At 35.8% G+C, this 8,923-nt stretch overlaps 1 protein-coding gene across 1 annotated transcript in view; it reads left to right on the top strand.

Moving 5' to 3' along the window:
* The window catches only part of Gos28 (golgi SNAP receptor complex member Gos28), an 84,217-nt gene that overhangs the window by 23,582 nt on the left and 51,712 nt on the right, over positions 1–8,923 (top strand). The gene's annotated exons all lie outside the window — the stretch shown is intronic.

The following is an 8,923-nucleotide window of genomic DNA, read 5'->3' as shown; positions in this document are numbered from 1 at the left end:
AATAGGGCATCAAATACAGGTTTTACTTTTCATCTCTCTTAAACTTTACCTTAAAAAAAATCTGTGATTTGTCGCAAAAAAAGTTCATGGGGTATTTATCCTAGGTGTCGTTAAGGATTTTCTAAAAAAAAATTTGTTATCTATGAAATAATTAAAAGAATTTAATATGTGCAGTTCAAATAGCTTGCGTAGTTTGCGTTTGTATTATTTTTGCTTCTTTGCAAATAAGTCGTTAAAATTAGCTTTTAGATAAGACCCTAAACAGCTCCGTGTGATGTTCAAGTGCCCCGCCCGGCCTTTCCATTACAGAAATGGCACAAAAATGCATTTTTGGGGTGCCATATAGCACGTTATGATGGCACTATCCAGTCGATTTTATATAAAGCGATTAGATGTAAAAATTAGCTTGTAAATTATCCATTAAATAACTCTATAATGTTCCTGTGCCCCACTAGCGACGAAGAAAAAAGCAGCAGCAGAAAAAATAGAGGGCACATCAGTGCTATCGATGCAAAAAGTGATTTTCCTTGTTATTTAAGGTGGGGTGCTGTTGAGGTTTTTGACAATCGTAATTCCAATGATATACTTTTGGTTTTGCTGCGACGCCATTTTCAAGGCGTTTCAGGCTCTTAAAAAACTCTTGCAAATTAAAAAAAAATTTCTTTTTTGACAGTTTTTTGAAAACCCATTTTTAAACTTTATTTTAGTATGGGTCGCCGTTCGCTCTTTGCAACGTTGCAGCTATTGCTTCAACCATGATATCCCGTATGTCCGTTTAGAGCTAGACCTATATTTTGGCATTTATATATTTCAAAATCCTCTCTGTATTGCTGGGCCACACCCTTGTCATGTGAGATCAAACTCGCTTGGTCAAATAAAATATTATTGTGCGGGTGGTCATAAATGTGTTTTTCTAGGGCTGAATCAAAGTTTTCAATTTTTCTCCTTCTGAGGGCATTATCATTGAAACATAGTCCTAAAATATCTATCCATAAGGAACTGTTCAGTCTTTCCGATGTACCACAAGCCACAGGAGCAAGGAATTCTGTAGACACCAGAACTATTAAACTTAAGGACAGGATATTTACCCTGATAAATTTGTCATATAATAGTTTTACCGGGTTTATACTAAGTGAAAATATTATTTTTCTTTACTTTATCAAATTATCTTCATAAAATAAGGAATGTCAGTCCTAACACATGCCCAAACGCAAATATTTGGATCCGAAAGAATGTTAGTTTTGTAGGACAATTTGCACTTGGCCTATTGTTTTTCTTTTAAATTTGATTTTCAACAGTAAGGATAGCAAACTGTTGACTTAGAAACTATGTAACTAAAAACATTATCTTTTGATTGGAGGTAGGGGAGGGCTTTCCTCCACTGCTGATTGTTTTTTGTTTTATTTTACCTCCCTGAAAAATGTTCCGATTTTTTTCCTTTTGAAGGATCCTTTAAAAAAAGGCGGCTTTAGTTATATACAAATCAGTGGACTTGTGCTTGTCCTCAAGTACCGGTGTCCAGAGGCTTGAAATTCTCCAAATGAATGGGGTGTATCGATATTAAGAAATATATTTTTAGGTTACAAATGCCCTCGCAGAATATCATGCGTCCATAACTAAAATTCTGAATGCTTCTTGGTATAGGTGTACACAGCTCAGACCTTTAAGGGTTGAGGGGTCAGCAGGTTTTTTTTATTTTCATGTAAAGGGGTTGTTTTAGAAAGCACTGACTCTGAAACAGATGTTATGCCACCCCCTTGTATATAGATAGATTAAGACCTGTGTATGAGAAATCCTCATTCAAACAGTTCGTGCTAACGAACTAAGTAAGGAGCGACGCGGCTCAATAGTAACCGAAACCCTAAAACATGGACTTTTGATATGAATAGATAATCAAAAGAATTAGATTGTTTTGCTAATTCCAAACATATAAGATTCATTAAGTTTAGTTTTATCCATCGAAAGGTACAACCCTGGGAAAATTTGTCTGCTTTTCGGAAAAAAGGGGGAAAATCCATTGAAATTCAAGGAATCTTAGTAAAAATTACACAATCAGATTCAGCGTATAAGAGAATCCTACTATAGAGGTTTTAAGTGTCTATCTACAAAAATATGGAATTTTGTATTTTTTTTGCCAGAAGAAAGATCACGGATGTGTGTTTGTTTGTTTTGTTTTTTCCTTTTTCCCAGGGGTGATCGTGTCGAACCAATGGTTCTAGAGAATTGATAGATATATTTTTCAAACGGAAAATAAAAGTTCTAGTGCCTTTTTTAAGTAACCAAAATGATTGGGGACAGCTAGCCACCCTCCGCCTCGAGCCTTCTCCCCTCAGTCGTCAAAGCAAATTTTGAGATAGCCATTTTGTTCATCATAGTTCTAAGGTTCAATAACTATGCTTTTGGTGCTGATATGACCTTCCATATTCCATGAGTGAAGGGCTGTAGCGGGTATCGGGTGTTTTTTTTTCAATCATGGTTTTGTACCCTCTACATGATTATGTGGAGAGCCTGTTTTTGTTAAGGCTGATTATCGTAATTCTTAACTAATGCTGATTTTCCTGCTGCCTTTTTTTTCGCTAACATTTCAGCGATTTTGAGGTGGGTTGAGCGATTTTTTTAGAGTTTTGCGGGGGAGAATTTTCAATGGAAAGGAAAGTTTGTGGGGGTACTTTCCAGGAGACATTTTACACCAAGGGAAGGGAATGTCTTGGTATTTTTTTGGGAAACCACGACAAATTAAATAAATAAAAAAAAATCATCTGGAAGTAAGGAGCAACATTAAAAGTTAAAACGAACATAATTACTCCGTATTTGTGGGGGGATCCTCCCCCCCCCCACTGAAAAATACATATCATGGCAATGTCGCTACCATGTGGTGCATTGTGGATTTTCCGGTGCTATATGAAAAATGGTCAGATATTAAATAAAAAACATGTTTTTTTTCAACTTAAAGTAAGAAGCAGCGTTGAAACTATAAACAAGCAGAAATTATTCCGTATATGAAAGGGGCTGCCTCCTCCTCAATACCTAGCTCTATACGCTAAAGTTTTTTATTACTTTAAAAAGCATAGTTGTGACAAAGAGTCAAACTATAGCGTAAAGATCGGGCTTTCACACCAAAACTCTTTTTCCAACCTCCCCCAAATTTCAGGATTTCTGATTTTTCTGTAATGTCTTAACTTTTCTTATTATTTTTGTGTAATTCGTCTGATATTTTAGTGGGGAGGGGGTCACTTGGTGTGTATTCAATTATATAATGTTGCATGTAATTACTTGGATAAATAGTAATATTTTTCGTAATACCTTGTCTTGCGTACGAAAGGTTGCAAAATTAAGAATTGGCTTGAAATTTTATACTTATGATTAATAAAATTTTAAATAGCACAGAATATCATTGTTTTTCAGGCAATTCCAAGGTTAACCGGTTTTTGACAAGTTGTGTTCTAGGTGTCCTGGATAATGAAAACTTTCATCAGTAGATTTATGGACAAAATGAAAATATTTTGTAGCGAAGAAAAAAATGAGGATACTTCCAAATGAGGAAAATTCCAGCCAGTAAGAAAAAAAATTACATTCAATTATTCCGGTCGAGACCCCCGCTCAGTGCAACCGCCCTCTGTGCAAAGTAAAAGTTATGAGTAAAGAATACAGCTACAAGTTCACGGGGCAAAATAAAAGAAAAAAACGAACTCTAAAACAAACCGTTGCTTGAAAAAATCTTTTTTATTTTGGTATTTGCTTTTGAGATTTGCCTTGTCTTATCTTGTCCTGTGGACTTTATTCTGTATTTCTTAATGATTACTTCCATTTGGTGTGCTGGATTTACGATACTTTGTCCGAGGGGACGAGGGTTCGAATCCTAGTGTACCCAATTATTTGGTTTGGGAAGGGGGTCAGTGGCGTGACTCTGTAAGCTCAGCCAGAGTCGACCCAGTTTTAAATGGGTACCTGGAGAAATCTGGGGAAGGTAGCAGGAAGGGTGTGTGAAAGCACATGATGGCTGGCCCCCAACTACCCATTGCACTTCGTGGCTGAAGGGCCAAGAAACGAAGATCAGCACCGCCGGTAGGGACTGTAAAGTCCAATGTCGCATTCTTTACTTTTTTTTACTTTCATTTTTGCACTGAGGACGTCTCGACCGAAATATTTGCATGCTGTTCTAGTTTTGTTTTTCACTGGTTGGAATTATCCTCTTTTTTTTCTTCGTTGCAAAATTTTTTCAATTTGTATGCTGTGTTATCTCAGAATTTATTTAGATTTATGGACCAAATTAAATCTTGGAAAGATATTTTTAGTATGCTTCCCGTCTTCTTCCTGTCCCCCGAACTGTGTCTTGTCGTGAAATTTGAAAATTGTTAGGGTTTTTGGTTGAAACTTTCAAGAATAGATCTACCCCCCCCCCAAATTGAGCCACAAAGGATTTTTCCAGTTCTGTCCACTTGTTTTCACCCCGCCCCTCCTTGTTAAACTTGAAATATTCTCTTAAGAGAAACTACAATAGATAAAAAACAAGACGCTATGTTTTTGTTGAAGTTGTTGTATTATTAATTCCTTTTGAGAACCCCGACAAGAATAGGCTGGGTATTAAAAGGTTCAAGCTGTTCGGATTTTCTGGGATGATTTTGAGTCAAAAAGTGAAATTTTGCTACATTGAATTGATATCTATGTGTGTGAATCTTTGACAAGTTTGCCCGGCCAGAACTGTGACTACAAACAGCTTTGCAGAGTCGCCTCGAGCGAACTATAGCATGGTTAGAGACACGGCATTGTATTGGATTTGATCAATGGATAGTTTTTCCGGGCTTATCATTATACAAAAACCTAACCAACCGTTCGGGGACTAACGCCTAAGTTCTCTATCTTTATTATATACCCTGCCAGCTCTTGAACCTTGTCCTCCTCAATATTATCCTCCAGCTTAACGTTTAACCTGTGAAATTTCCCCAGCCATTACATATTTCTGGCTGGACATTTTTTATTAGATGCCTTCTTTTTTCCTGGCCATTGGACATTTTTGGCAAACTAGGGAATCAGCTCTCCCAGTCCGAGTGAGATGACTTCAAAAATTCTCAGCTCTAGTAATGGCTTCAATATCCATTCGTATTTTAGACAGTATTAAAGAGAAGAGAGGGTCACTTCTCAGTTCTCACGAGGTCAATTAGCAAACGTAGGAACAGGTATTAAGCCACCTGAGCTAGTATTGCGCGTGGAATAACCCAGCTGTTAGGTGGAATAAATACACCTGGGGTTCCCTTCAGACTTTGACGATTTTTTTCTAAAGAATCTAAATTTGTTTCGATAAAACATCTGTTGCCTCTTTGGTTCTATCTAAGAATTTTGTTTATGATGAAACATATCGTGATTGAACTTGTTCAGAAAAACTTTATTTTACCGTATAAAAAGCTCATTCAGAGGCCGCATAAAGGGGTTCCAGTGGCACCCCCTGACAATAGAAAAAAAAACATATTTCATGCTTCATTAATATGAATATAACGATTTTGCTAATGATTTCGCCTCCAAATTTCACTCCGTCTCGAGCCTAGTTTATCTTTCTTTCAAGTCCAATTTTGTTTAAATGCTAATGAAAATTACTGCTAGCAACATGTGTGAAAGATCTGCGCATATACCTGCTAAATTTAATTACCTCTCATTTATTTTGTATTTTCTTTAGAGCGTAATTTTATCTTTCTCTCCTGATTTTTAATTTTTCTGATTTTCCTTTTCTGTTGAATATTCAAAAAATTAATGATAATTAGCCTCACCATGGGAAAAGTATTATTATTTTCTTAATTCTTTTTAAATGAATGACACCTAACTTCTTCCCCAAGAATGGGTGATGGGCTTCCTTCTATTGATCTTTCTAATCTCATTTTTAACTCTATTTTTACTCCTAAAACTTTGAAGTTATCTTTTAACTCTATTCAGTAAGCCCATACGCTGGACAAAAGCTTAGAATTTTGCGCTTTCTAGGAAAAGAATACTTAAAAGTTCAAATGGAGATAATTCCTTTTATTAGACAGTGAAAACAGATACAAAAAATCTGGATATTTCTACAGTATACACCAGTGGTTGTCATCAGCAGAAAAACTAAAACATTATCAATCAAAATAAACGTATTCATTGAATTTGTAATAAAAAAAAACTTCAATATGCAGTTGTGCAGTTTTTGGTGGCAGCAGAAGCAAAGATAAAAATAGAGACGTGGGTGAAAAATCACCAAAAATACAAGCTAAAACATAAGGTATCAAACAGCTTAAGAGGGTGTAACTTCTCTTTGAAGGCATAGTTGTTCTTAAGAAAAAGCAAGCTGTTAATTTAAAAAATTTTACGGCTAGAAAGCACTGCTAAATTGTATTAGTTAGTGGGTTTTTTTATTATAATGGTTCAACTTGGCAATACTGTCAAACAAAATTTTTTTTCAAGTCTCATTTTTCAGGTATTGCTAAAACTAAGATGGGTTCAAGGTCCAAAAAAAGTAGGTGGATGTCCTCGGTACTTTTAGAGAGGGGTAACTTTGGTACAAAGGGGGTACAAAGAGGCAACTTTGATCATTGAGTGTAATTTTGAACAAAATCAGTAACGAACAATATGTTTCTGAATACGTTTGTTTTGTTTGTAAACGTATTCATACAGAACAAAATAATTACTTTCGAGGCACAAATTGTTTCTGGAAACGAATTGTGAACCGAAAGTAGTTGTTTTGTTCTGTATAGACATGCTTGTTTTTATTGTAATGCTAAAACAAATTGTGTAAAAAAAATACTTATATTTTAATGTCCTTTATTCGCCTGGAATTTGAACCAAAGATGTTGGGAAAGGACTAGATCAAGGCAGAAGGCAATAAAGAAAATCGGATGAGACTTGAAGGGCTAGATTTGACCAAGGAAGTCGGGAAAGGACTACGAAAGGCTATTTTGGGTGTTAACTTGTGTTGCTTTTTGTGTTAACTTGATGTTTGGCATATATTAGTTTTGAATTTTTTATGTGTTTTAGTGTTTCGAGGACTTTTTTGCTTAGGTATAGAAGCTCGAGGCCTGCTTTTATAAAGATCCTAAACCTTGCATTTCTTCTTATTGATGGTTGGAGGCTAATTAAAAAAAAAAACACTAATTTTGAACTATTTTAAAATTAAGTGCTAGTAAGAACAGAACAGGTTCCAGTGCATCCCCGATAATAGAAAAAATCCCTATTTTTGCTCCAATAACGTGAATATATAGATTTTAGTATTAAGATTTATGAAATAACAGCTACCATTCCTGACTCAGCTTCAAATGGTGATTCTTCCTTACTTTATAGTGTTTTTTTTCAAAACACCTGTTTAAACTTCCGGTTACTATGGGCTGTAGTTTGCTCTTTACTAGGTTGCAGCAACAACTAATGCAATAATAATAGTAATAATCAGAGCTATTCAAGGGGGGGGGTCAGCTGCCCTGGGTGGTGCAGCTTGGGGGCATCTGGGATCGGGGGTTGCCCACTTTAAAATTTTTTCACTTTGATTCGTCTTTTTTTGCTTATATTTGAGTCGGGGGGGGGGGCTTTAATTAATTTTTCACCGGGCACCACCAATCCTAGGAACGGCTCTGGTAATAATAGAAAAATGAAGAATAAAACAGCCAAACTCAAACCAGACTCTTTCAACTATATCACTTCCACATCACAGTACACCAGTTTCAACACCTCTTATCTTCCTGCTACCCCACAACCCTTCCTTGTTACCACCTTTTTTCCCTATTCCCTAACATAACAAACCAGCCAATTCAACAATCAAAATAGCCCTCCCCCCGCCCCCAACAAAAACCAAATTATTTATCTTTTAATAAATAATTTTTTTTTTTTTTTTTTAAATATAAAAGACAATCAGCCGCCCTGGTGATCATCGGCAATGAATTCCCCAGAGAAATTCCAAGAAATTTCAATATGAATCTGGACAATGCACTTCTCCTATGCTCAACCGCAAAAGTGTCACTAAGCATGATATCATAAGGATGAATATTACTATTAGCACGGTAAAATTTAAAAAAAAAAAAAATACTTGTGACTAGGTTATCTTTGCAGCCTGATAATCACGTAGTTCAGAAACGTTAAGCAGACCCAGAGACTAAGACAAGCACGTGTATCCTTCACTTCTTTAACATGTTTACCTATTATTCTTGCTGATTTGTTTTACAGAATTTTCACTCTTTTGAAATTACCGTAAAAATTGCTGCTTATTAGGATAAAACCATAAGAGATGTATGTTTGAATAATTGAATGATATATCATTAGTAGAATTCGCGAAGCAGAGATCGAACACGGCTATAGTAACGCACTGCAGGCCCCGTCGTTAATCCGATTTCTTACTGCTTAGTAGAATTTGCTTTGGTAAAATTTTACAGTCTTCAGATCATTCCAACTCCTTTATCATTCACTCCAGTTCTGGAAGAAATAGCATTACTATGATGCCTCCATAATATCATAATTTCTACTAAGTTTCACCGACATATCAAAAACACTGCAAATCAGTGTTACACCTCGTGCAGTTATTCTTGTCAGTGCACCAACCAGAGAATACAAACCCCTTGAAATAATGAAATTTACAAAATCACCATTCTGGTTAGATTTAATAAATTGTAATTAAAATCACTCATGCCAATGTGACGACTCTCGGGCGGTATTCTGGCAAGCAACTCGTCAAACCACTACTGAAAAACTCCAAATGAGTCCTTAGCAACTTATACACCCTATTGATTATATTATTTTTACCATTTAAACTAATATCACTTGAAAAATGTCTACATTATCTCTATTCCAAATACTAAGATCCTCCCCAATCCAAACCTAGTTCCCTCCCTGACCCAAAATCTGATCCCACCTCGGCTCATCAATGATCGACTCTTCATATGGATATCATAATCTACAAATTAGTAAAGCCAAGGAGATTGGT

The sequence above is a fragment of the Artemia sp. Qi Xiang Cuo genome, chromosome 3, assembly GCF_049724085.1.
Source record: "Artemia sp. Qi Xiang Cuo chromosome 3, ASM4972408v1, whole genome shotgun sequence".
NCBI lineage: Eukaryota > Metazoa > Arthropoda > Branchiopoda > Anostraca > Artemiidae > Artemia > Artemia sp. Qi Xiang Cuo.
This window is presented reverse-complemented; position numbering and strand designations above follow the sequence as displayed.